This window comes from Crocodylus siamensis, chromosome 1 (assembly GCF_052110815.1).
Source record: "Crocodylus siamensis isolate JL-2025a chromosome 1, ASM5211081v1, whole genome shotgun sequence".
NCBI classification, from domain to species: domain Eukaryota; kingdom Metazoa; phylum Chordata; order Crocodylia; family Crocodylidae; genus Crocodylus; species Crocodylus siamensis.
The window spans coordinates 366,450,037-366,470,058 of NC_143395.1; the positions used below are offsets into that span (position 1 = coordinate 366,450,037).

Sequence of the window (20,022 nt, forward strand, 5' to 3'; positions counted from 1 at the left end):
GGACATGGGAGGTTGGGGAAAGGGGGTGAAACACTCCCTGCTCACAGAATGTCTGTTGACATCAGCACCTGCAGGGGCCTGTGAGGAGGACTGGCTTCTTGCAGGGGTTCCCTGCCTACACAGAGGCAGATCACAACCTAGCTCCTGATGTGGAATGACATGACAGACGATGCTGATGTGTCAGAGCTGTGTAATGTTATTTCTGACAATGATATCCACAGGAGATAGCCCAGAAATGAGATCACAGGCTAACTGGTTATGAATAAACAGCTATCACTGAGATTCATATTGATGCTATGTAAATAAATTGAATCTGCTTGTCTTGCCAGACTGTATTTTGGTGCAAATCAAGGAAGATGCTATTAAACCACATAAGGCAACATCTAGAGCTCATTGAATCTATTATTGTTAATAACAGGTCATATTACAACAGCCTCCAGAGAAAGCATTCTGCATCAGTGGTCCCCTGTTTTGGGTGCTGTACAAATGTAATGTACAATTTATGATCCTGCACTGAAGAGCTTACAATCTAACCAGTATCTGGATGCTACAGATGAATGGCTACAGAATACAAAGAAGGAGAATGACCCACACATCACAATGAGAGACATGCTTGGATGGGATGGGCTCCACCTTTCCCCTAAAGGTGTGTTCTCTTCTAGGTTGGTGGATCTCTTCCAGCGGGCTTTAAACTAGGCTCGTCGGGGGAAGGGGAAGACGAGGGCAGAGGAAGCCTTGGATAGCTAAACCAAGCAGCGCCCACAAGTACAGCCCAGCCTAGACCAATGAGTGGAACGTATACACAGGTAAGCAACAGAGGCCAGGACAATGCTGAGATTAGGGGGCCAGTGCACACATCCTCAGGAGGCCTCAAATGCCTCTATACAAACACTCATAGTATGGGAAACAAGCAAGAGGAACTTACCCTCCTGCTAGCTGACACCAACCCAGACATAGTGGGACTCACTGAAACGCGGTGGGACCCAACACATGACTGGGCAGTGAATATCAAGGGCTGTACAGGAGGGACAGGACAGGGAGGAAAGGTGGGGGTGTGGCGTTCTACATTAAGGAGGAATACACATCCTCATCAAGTAGCACAGAGTGAAAGGAGGGGCACACTGAAGTGCTCTGGGTTAGAATACAAGGCAGTCGGGGGGAAAGAGACTTAACGGTGGGGGTCTACTGCAGACCACCCAACCAAGGGGAAGAGCTAGACCAGGAATTCTTAAGTCAGCTCATGGGGGTAGTTAGGTCAAAGGACATGGTCATCATGGGTGATGTGAACTTTCCAGATGTCTGCTGGGAAGAGCAGTCAGCCAGGTCTGACCGCTCACATAGGTTCCTAGCCAGAATGCAGGACCTCCATCTAACCCAGTAGGTGCACAGCCCCACCAGGGGAGATGCCTTGTTGGACCTGGTGCTGGCCACGGGTAACAACCTGGTGAGGGGGCTGCAGGTGCTCGACCACTTGGGCGACAGTGATCATCACCTGCTGGAATTCACCATCCAGCGCAAGGTGGCAAAGGCCTGCAGCAAGGCAGCAGCCCTAGATTTCAGGAGGGCAGACTTCAATGAGCTAAGGAGAATAGTCAGGAAAGCACTGAGGTCCTGGAGGGGAGGGAAGCCACGTGTCCAAGAAGAGTGGTTGCTCCTTAAGGAGACGATCCTCCAAGCCCAAAGGGTGGTAATCCCAACACAGATCAAAGGGAGCAGGAGGGCGCAAAAGCCCCCATGGCTCACCAAAGGCATCCGGGAATGTCTCCTAGCTAAAAGGGAGGCATACACCCAATGGAAGGGAGGGGCCATCACCAGGGAAGACTATACTGCGGTTGCTCAGGGATGCAGGGGGGCAGTCAGGAAGGCCAAGGCAGAGATGGAACTGGGACTGGCTACCTGGATCGAGGACAACAAGAAGTCCTTTTTTAAATACATGGGGGGCAAAAAGAAGGTACCAGGTAACGTGGGGCCCCTGCAAAACATGCTGGGAAATTTGGTAGTCACACCAGACGACAAAGCTAACCTATTTAACGACTTCTTTGCCTCCATTTTCCTGAGCAAGGACCGGATCAGCGCCCCCACTGGGCCCCCCTTAGGCACCAAGGGAGGCACACCTAAGCCAAGGGTCAGTGAGGATCTAGTTAGGAGGGACTGGATGTATTCAAATCAGCTGGTCTGGATGATCTCCACCCCAGAGTGCTGAGGGAATTAGCTGAGGTCACTGTGGGACACCTGGCATGGCTTTACAGGCACTCATGGTGCTCTGGTGTGGTGCCAGAGGACTGGAAGAAACCCAGCATGGTTCCCATCTTCAAAAAAGGGAGGAAGGAGGACCCGGGAAACTATAGGCAAGTTAGTTTTACCTCAATCCTGGGTAAGCTTTTTGAGAGAATTATTCTGGCACATGTCAATGAGGGGCCAGCAGGGGAGATTATGTTTAGGGGCAACCAACACAGATTCATTAGCAGCAGGTCCTGTCAGACCAACCTGGTGGCCTTCTATGACCAGGTCACCAAATCCTTAGATGCAGGAGTAGCAGTGGACATAGTCTTTCTGGACTTTTGGAAAGCCTTTGACACTGTCTCTCACCCCATTCTCATTAAAAAACTGGTGGACTGTGGTGTCGACAGCTACACAGTCAAATGGGTCGCCAACTGGCTGGAGGGCCACACCCAGAGAGTGGTGGTGGATGGGTCATTTTCAGCCTGGAGGGATGTGGGCAGTGGGGTCCCCCAGGGCTCGGTCCTCGGGCCCGCACTGTTCAACATGTTCATCAGAGACTTGGACGAGGGGGTAAAAAGCACCCTGTTCAAATTTGCTGATGACAGTAAGATGTGGGGGGATGTGGGCACGCTGGAAGGAAGGAATAGGCTGCAGTTGGACCTAGACGGGTTACAAGGGTGGGCAGATGGGAATAGGATGGATTTCAATACTGACAAGTGCAAGGTGATGTACCTGGGGAGGAAGAACCAGCACCATACCTACAGGTTGGGGAACTCCCTTCTCGTCAGTACAGAGGCAGAAAAGGATCTTGGAGTCATCATTGATGCCAAGATGAACATGGGCCGGCACTGTGGGGATGCAGTTAGGAAGGCTAACCGCACTTTGTCCTGCATCCACAGATGCATCTCAAGCAGGTCCAAGGCAGTGATCCTCCCCCTCTCTGCGGCACTGGTCAGGTCGCAGCTGGAGTACTGTGTCCAGTTCTGGGCGCTGCCTTTCAAGAGGGATGTGGACAACATGGAGAGGGTCCAGAGGAGGGCCACTTGCATGATCAGGGGGCAGCAGGGCAGGCCCTACGAGGAGAGGCTGCGGGATCTGAACCTGTTCAGCCTCCACAAGAGAAGGCTGAGGGGGGATCTAGTGGTCATTACAAACTAGTCAGGGGGAACCAGCAGGCATTAGGGGAGTTCCTGTTCCCCCGAGCACTACCAGGAGTGTCCAGAAATAACACTCACAAGCTGGCAGAGGGTAAATTCAGATTAGACGTTAGGAGGTGCTACTTCACTGTCAGGCCGGCTAGGATCTGGAACCGACTTCCAAGAAAAGTGGTGCTGGCTCCTACCCTGGGGGTCTTTAAGAGGAGGCTAGACAGTCACCTTGCTGGGGTCATTTGACCCCAGTACTCTTTACTGCCACAGCAGGGGGTCAGACTTGATGATGTGCTCAGGTCCCTTCTGACCCTACTAACTCTGAAACTATGAGAAGACTGTGATGGAACAGAAGGCAGTAATAGGAACAAAGGTTTCATATTAGGTACATTTGCAATTTGGTGGCTTTATAATGTGGAATTTGGGATGGCTTGTTTTTAAACAACATTGGTAAACAGATCACAGGCAAGTTACCTGCTTAGTCATCATCACTAGACAGTTCACTGAAAAAATAGGATAGTGTCTGTGCAAATTGATTGACAAGGGGGTTGAATGGCACAAGGGCAGCTGGAAAGAAGGCATGAAGGCGTCACTAGTTCTTTAGTCAATTTCAGAGATAACCTTGAGCAGCCACATTTGGATCTAGAATTGGATCCAAATCCAAGCTCTCTCACAGGCTGGGGTCCCAACTCTCATCTAGGCAATATAACTAATAACATGTGACTGAGCTTGTTGTCTCTTTGACCTATATTTGAGGCAGACTCAATTCACCAGCATTGGGTGTGGTGGGGGAAGAGCAGGGATAAGCAAGTTAATGTCAGGAGTCAAATGCCTCTTTCTGGAATTCAGGCAACTCTGAACTTAAAACTTTTTCAACGGGACAGTGTGTGAGGCAGCCCACTGTGAAGGGGTTACTATGGAGATCTTTTTTCAATAAAGTAGGTGAAGGAAGTAACTAAGCAGAAAATCTAGAGAGTAACCTGAGAGTCCCGATCCATGATGAGTGTTTGTACAGCCTTTGACAAACTGGCTTTGTTTGCATGGAAGAGAAGAAGAGGGAGAGGTGGTGGTGATGGCTGACTAACTCAGTCATTGTTTCCTGGTCTTATTCTCTCCAAGGAGGTCCACCAAGCTGTCCTTTTTAGCTTCCACATCCCAGCTGCCTACCTCTCGATGGTTTGAAGATTGCTGGTAGGGTCAGTTACTTTTTAATGGAATCAGAGTATGGGGTTACCTGGTTTTCAATCTCCACCTTCTCATGGTACCTTGCTCCTGGTATGATCCAGCAGGCCTGGAGGGCACTGCATTCCTGTGTAATTAGGATGCAATAGCAATTCTTATGTACAGGATAGTCCAAGTACTGCATCATTCATAGTCCCTGACTCAGGTTACTCCAAAGAAGATAAGAGGAAGCAGGGGTATGGCTTTGCCACCATCTCTTCCCACCCACATGCAAAGCTGGTCAGGTGCACTGCAGGAAGCAGATTCAGTATTGCCAAATCTCATGATTTTTGACATTGTTCTTAAAGTCTACGCTTTGGGAATGTGAAAATATAGCTCTTTTATATATATATTTAAATATATTAAATACATATTAAAAAGAAAGAGCTATATATGTATATATATAAAAGAAAGAGCTACATATTTCACATTCCCGAAATGTAGACTGTAAGAACAACACTAAAAATCATGAGTTGGCCACACTGCAGACTGTAAGAAATGAAACAACAGTGTAGCATGTGTGTTCCCTAGAAACATGAGGTGATCTAGGAAGAATTCTTGAGACACAGATATAGCTTGAGCTCCTGCTGGAACAGTGTCACTTTGTTTTGGTCTCTGAGACACTTGAATTAAATAAATAAAGGGAGAAGGTAATTGCCCCCCATTGGTAATTCACAACTGTATCATATTAAGTGAAAGAAAACCCTTCTAGTTCAGCCTTCTGTTCTAGTGAAATTTCATCATGAATAGAAGATCAAAACACTCCCCAAAGACTTTTCTCCTAATCAAAATGACCTGGGCAGCTGGGTCTCTGCTGCTTCTCAAGGCCAAATCCAAAAAGAAATCAGCTGGACACCAGGTTCCCAGAGTAGAATCTAGAACCCTGTATAGATACTCAGGTTGTGTGACAGGGTTGACCAAGTAATTTTAGTAATAGATTAGACAAAAATTTGTTTGGGATGGTTTGGATAAGGGTGACCCAGCTTTGGGCAGGTGATTGGACTAGTCAACATCCAGAGGTCCCTTCCAGCCCTGCTTTTATATGAGTCTATGAAAAAGGATTCAAAATAGGTGGCAATCTGAGCAGGGAGCTTCCTAAAGCTGTGCATAATGTGGAGCTCTCAGAAGCTAATCCAAAAGAACAGCTGAAGACAGGGGAGAATCTGAAATCCAGTCCCTCACAGGAGCAGAGGTACTTTCCACAGGGCTACAGATAAGTAGCTCCATTCACTTGCCATCCGGAGCTCAGAGTACTTGTCTGGGGATAGGTACCCTCAGCTGCACTTTCAAAGAACTGACCAGAGTTCCTTACTGTCTTTTAAAAATAGCCTGTCTTTCCTATAACAGCCAACTGGTTATAGCACTTAACTAGGAAGAAGGAGAGACAGGCTCACTTCTTCCTCAGCCTCAGGTAGTTATAACCCACATCTCCCTCCTCCAAAGAGTGCCCTAGCTAACAGCTATAGGCTGAGCAGGGTAAGGACATGCTTTGTCCTTTTTTTGAAGGTAGGCCACTGGGCAGCAAAGCATGCGTAAAGCCAGAGAGAACAAGTAGGGTCATTTTTAGAGCATTCTGCTGGGAAGGGAAAACTGTGGGTTCTGGTCCCTCCTCCTAGCTTAGGTGGAAGTTAAGCACCTACCCACTTAGAGTGGGACAGTTCTGGTCATTCACAGAAGAAAAACAGCAAACCACCAGAGAAATTTCAGGTGAAATAAAAAGGTGAGCTGAAGTGACTCCAGTGTCAGGTGGCCTCTTAGCAGGAATCTTTTTTTCGACTTTAATTTTGAACTAAGGTACCTCAAACAGGATGTAGACAAACCGCAGGCTATTTTTTGAATTTAGCCCTACAACTCCTGCACTTGTAGAAGTACTGCACTGTTAATTCATGCAGACTTTAATCACAAATATGATGGAACAAGAGAAAAAGTTATTTATCTCAAGCCTTCTGTGTCTTACTGTTACTTTGCTAGTAGCTCTATCAATATATATAAAGTCCAAAATACAGCAACATGGTTCTTTATCAGCTCTGTAAATATAGCTAACCTGAGATGAGACAGAAGCTGTTCTTGATATGCATTCACAATGCATTGGGCACTGTATCCTTTGCTTCTTGAGTGATCAAACAAATCATTTATGTCTCTAGAAAGAACCTAAACCGACAGCATCCTTTGGATCTTGGTACAAAGAAAATTACAGGTGTATGCTATCTGATATAAATAATGATGTTTTCCTGATTTTTTTAAAGCATGTAATGAAAAGAAGTTTTGTTGTTTAAACATGTCTGGGAGGTGTTGTGTGAACCCAAATTTAACCATGTTTACTCATGCATGGGAACCACAGATTGAAGGTAACCAGGCTAAATTCCTTCTTAATATATACTGTATAATGTTATGAAAAGAACAACCTAGTTTCATTGCCTAGGCTGAGGGAAATTAAAAACATCAAATAAAATAGCATTAATGGTGGAAAGGTAGATGGCTTTTAGTAAAATTATAGTTGCGCCAAATGTTGATAACAGAGATGGGGCTTTTTCCACCAGTCATTGACACAAAGCAGTCCTAAAGCCAGGAGAGCTGGGTATTCCCCACCAGTACCATAAATCTGGGGTAGCAGCCCACACAAAATTCTTCCTCTTCAATCAGCATAGAAGGTATGTCACCTACCTTGTTGACCTGTGGGGCTTTTGTCAGCAAGCACAATACAAGCAGTCTCCAAACTGCTCTACTGTTTTGCTACTGAGAAAAACTAGCACATATCTGTCTTACCTCTGCACACATGTACCTTCTGAAGATGCACCGTGTTCTCCATGGCCTTAGGCAAGGATCTGAGCCATGGTTTTAATCTTGATAGTGATCAGGCTTGGTAGTCCTGCATGAAAATGACATTCTGGTTGGTGGGGTTTTTTCACTGAATAATATATGAAATGAGGAGCCTTTACATCAGAGAGGTATTGCTTTGTGAAACAGATTATAATTGTTTGGTTAGCTTGTATGTTGCAGTAGTACTAGGGTGAGACTCAGTAGTGCTGGTAGTACCATGCTAGGCACCGTACAAAACACAGAAGATAGCAGTCTCTGTCTCCAAGAGCTCATGCTCCAAAAGATAAGACTCAACAGGTGAATGAGACAAAGGAGTCAGCAAAAGGATAGAAAGGAAAGAGAGGGGATGATAGTAGGATGCGTGCAGTTCTCAGTCATTCAGCTACAGTGGTCAACAGCAGCTGAGTTGAGGTTAGTAGATTGCAAGGTAAGCATAACCAAAGAAAATAAAGGAAATAAAGGATCCCTCTCCAGCACAACTGTAATTGTATTGGATTAAATGAGGTGATGACATGAGAGTGACAGCACCTCAACAGGACACTGGACTGAATTACTTAACTTTTCCAAACAAAGGGACTAGCCATATGTATGAGATTGCATATGGCCTTCTAGAGGCAGACTTATTTTAGGGGCTATAACAGATAGTGCTTTGCCTGCCATACGATCTGTCAGGGTCCACAGAGGCATTAGGCCTAATCATTAGACCCAGGGGTGTTACCAGCTGAAGTCAAGCTAGGGTTCACATGCCAAACTAGTGGGAGCTACAACAGGAGTGGGCAATTATTTTGGCAGCTAATGATAGTCCTGCACCTTGACAGGTGTCACATCTTCTGGTTGCCATCTTGGGACTGGAAGTCCACCCCCCTAAGCCCCTAACCTTTGCCATCAAAAGTTCTTCTCCTTGTCCCCAGAAATACTCCTTTGGGGAAGGCAGTGGGGGCTGCCAACTTGAAAAAGAACACATCATATATATGCTAAAAGTTAAACTTCTACTATAACGTATTTTAATTTTATTTCAAAAAATATTTTTGTCCTGATTTATGTGTGTTTGTGTAGCATATATAGAGGTGATTGCATAATAATTCAAAAATAAAGTCTTACTCTTATATTTGTGTGTGTGTGTGGGGAGGCATATGTGGAATGTGGTTGGGGGGTGTATGGTCGAGTATGGGAATTGTGAGGAGATATGGTTGTGTGAGTGGGGGGTAGGGGGTGTATATGTGTGGAGGGTGTGGGAGGGGCATATGGGAAGGGTGTAGGTGGATTGTGGGGTGTGAAGGAGGGTACGGGGGTGTGGGGAGACCCCACATATCCCTCCCCATGGTGCACAGCCCTCACTGCCACCAGTAGCATCAGCAGGTCCCCTAGATGCTCATGCTCCATGCAGGCACAGCCACCTGGCAGTACACAGCTACAGTCAGTTTCAGGAGCTGCACATGGTGTCAAGCAGAGCCAGGCTGGCCCACCTGTATCACATGGGGCTCACATGCAGCTCCCAGGATTTACACACCACCGGGGGGAAGCCCCATGCAATGGAGCTGGCTGCTTTCCCTTCTCCCTTCCACTACATGCAGTTCACAGGACTCTGCCAGGAAGCAGGGGATGGGGCTCCCCACCATTTCTGGTAGAGTCCCAGGACCTGCACATGAAAGCAGGGATCAGGGTGATTGAGATAGGCTCAGGCTCACCCTGAGCCCTCAGGCAGCCTCCCTTACACAGCCTTCAATAAGAACAAGGCATGGTAGACCAGGGGAGGGCTCCAGTTGAGCCTGAGCCAGGCAGGGGCTAACCAGCCACCAGGGAATTACACAGCCACCCCTGTGGCCATGAGCCTGCTATAGCTACTGTCGCAGGGCACTCAGCTCGGGAGAGACCTCTAGCGGCAAGAAGGGGGAAGCCTAGCTGCTAGTTACCAGGGCAGCCAGAGTCACAGGTGCTGGTTGCTAGGACAACTGCTGGGGAGTCAGCTGACAGGAAGGGGCAGGGCCTGACACATATAAACCCCAGGATTGAGGCCAGGAGGGTAGTCCCCTGCTGGCGGCCAAGGGAGGAGGAGCTTGGCCCATGCAGACAGCGGGGAGCAGCCCCTGACTGCTTCTACAGGTTGGAGTATTCCCCTGGTAGGGATTGAATGTGGTTTTGACCGGACGGTTTAGGTTTTTATGTTATAGCCCAGGGGCTTTGTGTTTTTGTGTTCGCTGTTTACAACCAGAGGACCAGGTGAGGCTATTAGGGGTTGCAGGAGGCTGTGGGGACCATGGAGCCAGAGAACGCATGGCATTTTGGGGTGCACTGACCCCAGCCCCGGAGAGAGGGCTGCGAGGAGTGAGAGGCCCCAGAGCGGGGGGGACAGCAAGGGGCCTAACAGAGAGGGGGCAGTAGAGCACCAGGAGGGCACGGAATGAGATACGGCAGTGGAAAGCCCAAGGGGGAGACGATGGAAGGGCCAAATCACAACAAGGCCCCAGACCAAACGACGTCAGTGTCATCTGCGAGGCTTGCGCTGAGGTGTAGGGGAGGAAAAGGAGCCGCAGATAGCGCCCCCTGGCACCGGGGCAAATAACATGGGCAGCCTCCTGCTAATTACATCAATTAATTAATCAATTAAGATCAAGGTGTGGCAGGCGAGTAAGCAGGTGGTTGGCCCATAACAGGAGGGCACAGTCACCAATAAAGAGGCTCCAGTAGAAATACTCCTGTCACAGCTACTCACAGATTAAGCCAAAGGAGCTCCAGGTGTTTGCCTATCCATACCTCCAGGGGGACCATTTCCTGGATGACGGGGCCTGAGGAGAGGCTGGATCTATCCACCAACTCTCCTGCACCAAGAGTTTGTTTTGGCTGAACTAGAATCTGTTGCTCTGTAGCAAATACTGAGTCCATAAAATTCCCTGATGCCTTCATGTCCAGGAAGGCCAGCTGGGGGATGTTAGCCATGGTTGGAGTGCTCCAGGCAGAGAGGACCTAGCAAAGGGGTGATTGAGATTCTGGTACAGGTGGGAGGGGCTGGTTGAGGAATAGGCAGTTGATCCAATCCATGCTCCTCTATCAAGGCTGGGCCGGCCAGTTTCCCCTCTAAGCTGGGAATACCCTTTTGGGGACAGGTCTGGCGAGCAGGGTGCTTGCTGGAGCACATCATAAAGATGCTCCCGGCCCCTACAGAGAGGGCACCCAGAGAAGGAAGCACAGTGGAGAAAAAGCCAGCTACCAATATAGCTATGCCCTGGCAGGGGTAGAAGGGAAGAACTGACTTCAGTTCCTGCATATAAAGACTCAAGGGAGCGTTGAGCTTACTTGAGAGACAATGGATAAGAGACCCAGACCTGCTCCCGAGTCAGGTGAGCAGCGAAGAGCCCTCACTGTCCTGTGGAGGGAAGAAAGACAGCTAACCATGAGTTGTTTGAGATGAGGAGAAAAGATTCTCCAGTAACCTTCAAAAAACATGTAGATTGTAGATCCACTATTAATTTAATAAGGAGTGAAACCGGCAACAGGACTTCAAATAGAGGTAGTCCAACAGCACTGAGGACTAAAGTGGGGCTTCTGGCTTATGAGTATGCACCAAGTACTTGGGGATACTAATGGTGCATTTGTGACCTTAATAACCTTATTAAGACCAGTGATATCCAGTTGGTGCTAGGACAGGGTGCAAGGGAAGGTGGAGCCCCGAGGAATGCTGCTTTGCCAAACAATTAATGGCAGTAGAATGGGAAACCTCATAGTTTTATAGTTTCATAGTTGGTGGGGTAAGAAGGGACCTAATCAGATCAAGTCTGACCCCCTGCCATGGGCAGGAAAGAATGCAGGGGACATTCTAGGTGAATGTCTACCATCTTTTTAAAGACCCCCCCAGGGTAGGAACGTGCACCACATCACCTGCTCCCATGACTGTGAAGTAGTGCCTCCTGATGTCTAGCCTGAATCTACTCTCAGTCAATTTATGGCCATTATTCCTTGTTATTCCTGTTAGTAGTGCTCGGGGGAACAGGGACTCTCCCATTGCTTGCTGGTCCCCCTTAGCCAGTTTGTAGATGGCCACCAGATCCCCTCTCAGCCTTCTCTTGTGGAGGCTGAACAGGTTCAGGTCCTGTAGCCTCTCCTTGTAGGGCCTATCCTGCTGCCACCTGATCATGCGAGTGGCCCTCCTCTGGACCCACTCAATGCTATCCACATTCCTCCTGAAGTGCAGCACCCAGAACTGGACAAAGAACTCCAACTGTGGCCTGACCAATGTCACATAGAGGGGGAGGATCACCTCCTTGGACCTACTCGTGATGCATCTATGGATGCACGAAAAGGTGCGGTTAGCCTTCCTGACCATGTCCCCACATTGGTTGCCCATGTTCATCTTGGAATCAATAATGACTCCAAGATCCTTTTCTGCCTCTGTGCTGACAAGAAGGGAGTTCCCCAGCCTGCAGGTATGCTGCTGGTTCTTCCTTCCCAGGTGCAATACCTTGCACTTGTCAGTATTGAAACCCATCCTATTCTCATCTCCCCACCCTTGTAACCTGTCCAGGTCTAGTTGTAGCCTGTCCCTCTCCTCCAGTGTGCCCACTTTTCCCCACAACTTAGTGTCATCTGTGAATTTGCACAAGGTGCTTTTCACTCCCTCATCCAAGTCACTGATGAAGATGTTGAACAGTGCAGGCCCAAGGATTTAGCCCTGGGGAACTCCACTGCCCACATCCCTCCAGGTCAAGAATGACCTGTCTACATCACTCTCTGGGTGAGGCCCTCCAGCCAATTTGCGACCCATCTGACTGTGTAGGCGTCAACACCACAGTTGCCTAATTTTTTTAATGAGGATGGGGTGAGAGACAGTGTCAAAGGCCTTCCTAAAGTCCAGAAAGACTACATCCACCGTGACACCTGTGTCCAAGGTTTTTGTGACCTGGTCATAGAAGGCAACCAGGTTGGTCTGACAGGACCTGCCTGTAATGAACCCATGTTGATTGCCCCTAAACATAATCTCCCCTGATCACCCCTCATGGACATGCACCAGGATAATTCTGTCAAAAAGCTTACCCAGGATCAAGGTAAAACTGACTGGCCTATAGTTTCCTGGGTCCTCCTTCCTCCCTTTTTTGAAAATGGGGACTACATTGGCCCTTTCAGACCTCTGGCACCTCACCAGAGCACCACAAATGCTCGTAAAGCTGTGCTGGGTCCCGCAATCACCTCTGCCAATTCCCTCAGCACTCTGGGGTGGAGATCATCAGGACCTGCTGATGTGAACATGTCTAGTCCCACCAGAAGTTCCCTGACTAGGTCCTCACTGACCCTGAGCCTGGCTGCATCTCCCTTGGGTCCATCCAGGATCCCAGTGGGGCGAATGTACCTGTCCCTGCTCAGAAAAATGGAAGCAAAGAATCTGTTAAAGAGATTAGCTTTGTCATCTGGTGCAACCACCAGATTTCCAACCATGTCCTGCAGAGGCCCCACATTACTCAGTACCTTCTTTTTACCCCCTATATATTTAAAAAGGGACTTCTTGTTATCCTTGATCTGGGTAGCTAGTCCCAGTTCCATCTCTGCCTTAGCCTTCCTAACAGCCCACCTACAATCTTGAGCAATAGAGGTATGATCCTCCTTGGATGGCCCTTCCCTTCCATTGGGTGTACACCTCCTTTTTGGCTCCCTCCTCTTTAATATGTAACATCAAGGCAGGTCCTAACTGTGGGCACACTGAAGACCACTCCTCAAGGCATAGACGTCAGGCTAAGATAACACACGGACATTTACAGAGCGTTTTGGGCAAGTCCTAGAGGCTAGGGCATGGCCTACTTCTCCTGCTGATGTTCTGGCAGGCAAACATTAATTTAAATACAAAGGTTGATCAGTCCATCCAGGGGTGCTGGAAGCTTGACCCAGGCCAACTCATCTTTGATATCTCCCTGGAGCCTCTGGCAAAAGTAAAAATGCTGAGCAGCCTCTTTCCATTCTGTATCTGTAGCTAGGCACCTACATTCTGCAGCATAACTAGACACAGAGCGGCAGCTCTGCTTCCACATTTGAAGGGTCTGTTCCACCATATGTGCCTGATGTGGGTCCCCAAAGATTCCAGCCATCACCTTGATAAAGGTGAGCTGGCTGAGCAGGGGCTTTGAGGACTCCAAGAGCAGGGAGGCCCAGGGCAGGGCTCTTCAGTCAGGGTACTGATTATCAGCCCCACCCTAGTGGTGTTCAAGGTGTATGTGTGAGGGCACAGCCAGAAAGCTAGGCATCATTTATTAATGAACCCCCAGAAGATATGGGGATATTCATTGAATTTATCTAGTAGGGGAATCTTATGTTCAGAGCTTGCCAGAGGGGCCAGTTGAACAGCCAGGCCTGGAGGAGGGAACATAGTAGTAGTGGGTGCTTTGGGCCTGCAAAGCCATGATTTGGGCCTGCAAACTTTGCAGCACAACCAGCAGTTTGGCCCCCAAGATTTGACTCAGCAGCTGGTTCATACTGGCACAGCCTCACCAGGTTATTAATTGGGCTGCACAAGCTGTCTGAGTCCACAGAGGTGTTAGAGCCTTCAGAGTTACCAGCATTTGTAGTCACAAGGCAAGCCAAAGGCAAACCAGGGTTCACACACTGAGCCAGTGGGGTTCCAGAAGTGGATGTCAGGAAGTCAGATGAAGTCAAGCCAGAATTACAAAGTTCAGGGACTGGATAAATTAGCAGGAATACAGGAGCAGGCACCAGGAAAGTTACATGGGGCACTTGTACATGTGACAGTTGTCAAAATGTATGTGTCGAAAATGTCATTTATGTGGTTAAATAGTATCACACATTACCCTGCACCAGTTTTAGGCGTTTTAGATGAGTTTGCATCGTTGAAAACTAAACTACATCTAGATAGTTTAGTTTAGCTTAGTTTTAACCAAAAGGTTCTATCATTGAGTCATCTGTACTAGGGCAAGCCATAGCCATAGTTCCTAGATCTAACAATTTAATAAAGGTAGTTCTGACATGGGCTGTGGGAAGGCAAGATTCTGCATATCAGTCTGAGGGCATGTGTAAACAAAATGGGGGCCTTAAATTGAAGTGGTGGATTTTAAAAAACATTGCTTCAATTTAGGGCTGATTAAACCCCTGTGTCATGCACACACCCCACTGACTTACCTGCCTCTCTGGCAGGGAGGGGAGGGTGAGCTGTCAGCAGGTGGAGCAGGCCCTAGGCTGTGGAGGGGCTGGTGCTTCTCTCCAAAGTAGCAGCACCCCCCTCCTCCCCTGCATTTAGCCCATTTTAAAGTGTCATGCACACATGCCTCTCGTTTCATCTTCACATGGCCTGAGTGTGCTGAGGTTTGTGATCACTTTGAGGAGGATGACTTTGCACCCTATTCAAGTCCATGAAAGTCCATTAATGTATCTACTTTTGTAACACACTGGGTGCATCTACACATGGTGATTTCATAGATTTCATAGACATCAGGGCTGGAAGGGACCTCGAGAGATCATCGAGTCCAGCCCCCTGCCCAAAGGGTAGGAAGTCAGCTGGGGTCATAGGATCCCAGCAAGATAAGCATCCAATTTACTCTTTAAGGCACATTAGCCATTTTTAAGGCATGTTAAGGGCATAGGTCTGCACATGTACAGCCTTAATGCACCTTAAAAATGGTGACTTTAGGCTAATTGCATCTAAATTTAATAGATGCATAAAGCAGGTATCAAATTTAGGCTCAATTAGTTCAGGTGTCTTAACCCATATGTAGATGCCTTAAGGTGACTTAATGCCATGTGACTTAGCAGGCCAGAACTGAGCCTGCAGGGCCCCTCACTGCTGCCAAGTGCCGCCAAGGAGAAGATGCGGTGGATGCTGTTCTGCAAGGTGCAGATGCTGGAGTTGGAGTGGCAGTTCTGGCAGCAGTGGTACCTATTGGTGCGTGGACCAACTTGAGACTACATCAGAAGAAGGTGCAGGAGGCACGAGGGCTCCTGTTAAAGCAGAAGGGAAATCCTCCCCCATGACTCCCTGCAGGGAAAGCGGGCATTGAAGCGTGGTCCACCCAACCCCGGTTCCAGGCAAGTGCCCAGGCTCCCTGCTGGACACTGTGCATGGGAGAGGTGGCATGAGCTCTTGTGGGCTCTGCGCAGCTTAGCCTGGGTAGACTGGGTGCAATGTGGGTGGAAGCTCAGCTCTCTCTTTGGCCTGCCTGATCCAAGGCCAAGCCCCTGTCTGCATTGCACCCTGCTGTCCCAGGTGGGAGCCCCACTGTGGGCTTCTAAGGGCACCTGAATCCTGGGTGGGTAGCAACGTGTCCCACCCCTGCAGGGCTGCATCGCCTGTCCAGCAAACCCACCCATGGGAGAGGCATGGGGGAGCCACTAGCAAAGGCCCTGCCTGCACTATGTTGCCCCCTTCTCCTGCAGGGAACTGTAGGGGGCGCTTTTCCCCTGTGCTTTGACAGGAGCCCTTGCACCTCTTGTCCCCTCTGCCAACTTAGTCCCAAGTTGATCAGCACACCAGCAGGTACTGCTGCTGCCAGAACTGCCACTCCAGCTTCAGCATCTGTGGCTTGCAGAACAGCACCTGCCATGTCTTCTTGGTGGCACCTGGCTGCAGCATGAGGCCCCAAGGGCTCAGCTCTCATCCGATGCTGGGGAAGTAGGAATACAGGGAGGGGGTTAAAGCTGGGGCCAGGGCCAAGGATGGGGCCAGGCCAACTGAAGCCAAGGAGCCTGGAGGCTCCCACCCCGCTTGGCTGGTGCTGGGATACACCACCCAGCCATGCTGCCATGGGCTTCCGGGGACTGTCCAGGGTGCTGCCCAGGGCAGGCTGTGAACACATTTGCCCAGCGAATCATGTTAAGGCACATTACAGCATCCACATGTAGACATGTACCTAAATTGCCTTAACGCACCTTAGACTAAGGCACATTAAGTTTAGGTGCATGTAAATTCACATGTCAGCATTCCCAGTGTTCTCTTACTCTTAAAATAGAGTCACAAAAAGCAGTGAGGAAAAAGAGGACCCAGCCACCTTTGGCATTAATTGTTTTTCAGGGACCTGAGCAGGGTGAAATAGAATTGCACTTAGGCATCTAAGTCTGTTTACATATGTAACAGAATCTGCTCTGACCATGATTTTGGGGCCAATTGTATTAAGTCAACTAAATCTTTAATCCAAACAGGAGAATAATTAACATACTGTTATTTCCCTTTACACTAGTTCTGCCATGTTTCCTGGCCAAAATTTCCAACTTCTATATCCCTATTATTAGGCATCTAAATCCATAGGGAAATAAATAAGCAGCTGACTTTTCAGTGCTGCTCAACTACAATTCCCACTGAAAGTGCTTTCCCCTTGCATGGGAATTCTAGTAGGATAGAAGGGGCATGTATCCCTCTAAGGACTTAACCTACATATTTCCCATGAACAAATGACCATCTGCCTCAGTTTGAGATATGCACATTCCAGCACGTGCCTGATTAAACTGTGACCACATATCTCCTTCCGTGATAGTATTGAACGTTGGTCTATGGTACACCAAAGGAGAAATTAAATGATCAATATGCACACAAAATAGATATTTTGTGAACATTATAGGGGGAACAGTCTAGTGCACCCATATCATGTAGAAAAATAGGGTATTGTGTCTAAGTGAATAAAGTTATTGACTGGGGGGGTAACTTAATTGAAGATTTAGCTTAACTGCCTTATTGGCTTATGGGCTATCTAGATCAGATATATGCACAGCCATGCTACAAAAACACATCTGAATTATCATACTGTATCTTCACATGTTGCTAGAACTTTGCGGGTATATCTGAAGATTCATTGTGCTCCCATAAACTGGGTAGTTTTATGATTCTTTGTCACTGAACTGTGACTGAACTTGTCTATCCTTCTGGGAAGTCAGTGGAATTGTGGGAACACTTTGGTGGAGGACTATAAGCACTCAAATGATTTAACCTGCATTCCTGGAAAGTGGGTGGGTTACACTTTTGAGGTCAGTACCCTGACCCTCACAGTGACTGTGCATTCAGAGCCAGAAACACTGAGATCTGTCATAGGCAGTTATGGAATTAGCCCCCACATAGGGAAAATGTCTTCTTCACCCCCATTACCATTAATTAAAGGTTGATTTATGCCCTGAAAACAGAGGGTTCATGTTATTTCCAAAACTCTAGGGCTTTTTTATTCATCTTTAATCCTTGCTAATGAAACTAGATGTTCTTGCTAGCCAGAAAAAATGTACATTTCTTTTTTGAGTCCTACTAAACTCTTGGCCTTAATGATGTTTTGTTGCAATTACTTTCACAGACTAATGCGGCACAAATGCTGAAATTCACTTTCTGTGAGCATTTGTTCCAGGAAAGTGGTTCACTCAAATATGCTCAAAATGCAAATACAAAATAAGAATATTAAGACCTTTTTTAAAAACATGTTTTTCTTTAGCTGTCAAAGCACTTTTCAAAAGAAGGTGATCACCATTATGCATCTGTTCTTTTTCTTCTTCTCATGTCCTTGTCACAAACTAGATGTTTTTCCAGAATCATGCACAAGTGATGGCTCTTTCCATTGCTGGAGCAAGGTCCTCGTTCATACAGGGCTCACCAACGAGTCAGCAAATGAGCATGTGCTCTATAGCATACAGCTGTCATATTCAATAGTACAACACTGGTCACAAAACTTATTATCATTTTAAGCCATTTAGTTACTTCTCTGTGACCATAGAGTGGATTACTGGGGTCTTCCATCTGCCATGGTCTTTCTTCTTGTCTCTCTACCTGTCCATATTGTTGGTCAAGATTTCAGTGTCATTTTGTTCTTTTATCAGTGTTGTATTGGTGATGAACTCTTGTTTTACAAAGATAGCACTGCTGTATTTCTCAAGCTGCCTTTCAATGGCTAATCTTATCCCAGGAGTGGGTGACCTCTGTGCTGTTTGGACCTCTGTGTGTCATGTGGAGACAAAGTACATGACCACTGCAGTCAGTGGAAATCCTGGAAAGAATGTCCTGTTTAACTACTGTGAATCCCTCTATGTATGTTCCTCTGTAAAATAGGACTAAACTGGGGTGGGCAAAATACAGCCTTTGGGCCAGATCCAACCCACCAGGTGACTGAATCCAACCCATGGCTGGCCCCACAGTACTCTGCATGGGGCCAAGCCCCACTCACTCACACTGGGGCAGTCCATGCTGGGGCAGCTCCCATCAGTGCCCAAGGCCCAGACCTGGCCAGTGCATACAGCTTCCAGCACAGCTGTTCCCAGTGCAGCTGAAGCTCGATGCTACTCTGCTCCCACCACCTCCACTTGTTGTTGTCGGCGGTTCATTTATGCTTTTAAGCTTTTAGCCTTTTAATGAACTGCCGACAACACGGAGCGCCGGACGCTGATGAGAAACCCTGTTCCAGACTGTTTCAACTGATGTCTACACAGTGCTGGGAGCTAACTAGGCTCGTCGGGGGAAGGGGAAGATGGAGGGTGGAGGAAACATCAGACTGCCAGCCCAAACAGCACCCACAACTACAGCCCAGCCCAGACCAACGAGCAAAGCAAATAAACAGGTAAGAGATAGGGGTCAGGGTACCGCTGGGACTAGGGGGTCAGTACACACACCCACAGGAGGCCTCAAATGCCTCTACACAAATGCTCATAGTATGGGTAACAAGCAGGAGGAACTCACCCTCCTGCTGGCTGACACCAGCCTGGAAATAGTGGGGACTACGGAAACGTGGTGGGACGCAGCGCATGATTGGGCGCTGAATGTCAAGGGCTATAGGCTGTACAGGAGGGACAGGATAGGAAAGAGAGGTGAGGGTGTGGCACTCTACATTAAGGAGGAATACACATCCTCGTCAATTAGCAAGGAGTCAGGGGAGGGGCACTCTGAAGTGCTTTGGGTTAGAGTACAAGGCAGTCGAGGGGAAAGAGACTTAATGGTGGGAATCTACTACAGACCTCCCAACCAGGGAGAAGAGCTTGACCAGGAATTCTTGGGTCAGCTCACAGAGGTAGTGAAGGCTAAGGATGTGGTGGTCATGGGGGACCTGAACTTCCCAGACATCTACTGGAAAGAACAGTCAGCCAGGTCTGAATGCTCACATAGGTTCTTGGCCAGAGTGCAGGATCTCCATCTAACCCAGGAGGTGCACAGCCCCACCAGGGGGGACGCCTTGTTGGACCTAGTGCTGGCCACGAGTGATGACCTGGTGAGGGGGCTGCGGGTGCTCGATCCCCTGGGCGACAGCGAACATCGCCTGCTGGAATTCACCATCCAGTGCAAGGTGGCAAAGGTATGCAGTAAGGCAGCGGCCCTAGATTTTAGGAGGGCAAACTTCAACAAGCTAAGGAGGATAGTTGGAGAAGCGCTGAGGTCCCGGAGGGGAGGGGAGCCAGGTGTCCAAGGAGAGTGGTCGTTCCTTAAGGAGATGATCCTCCAAGCCCAAAGGAAGGTAATTCCATCGAGGATCAAAGGGAGCAGGAGGGCACACAAGCCTCCATGGCTCACCAAAAGCATCCAGGAATGTCTCCTTGCTAAAAAGGAGGCTTACACCCAATAGAAAGAAGGGGTCATCACCAGGGATGACTATTCTGTAGTTGCTCGGGGATGTAGGGGGGTAGTTAGGAACGCCAAGGCAGAGAGGGAATTGGGACTAGCTTC

At 48.3% G+C, this 20,022-nt stretch overlaps 1 long non-coding RNA gene across 1 annotated transcript in view; it reads left to right on the top strand.

The window, feature by feature from the left end:
- The first annotated feature begins 702 nt into the window (after window positions 1–702).
- The window catches only part of LOC149875012 (uncharacterized), a 65,490-nt gene continuing 46,170 nt past the window's right edge, over window positions 703–20,022 (top strand). The window contains exon 1 of the long non-coding RNA XR_016439998.1: window positions 703–806. This is a non-coding gene — a long non-coding RNA (uncharacterized LOC149875012). The remainder of the gene's footprint in view (window positions 807–20,022) is intronic.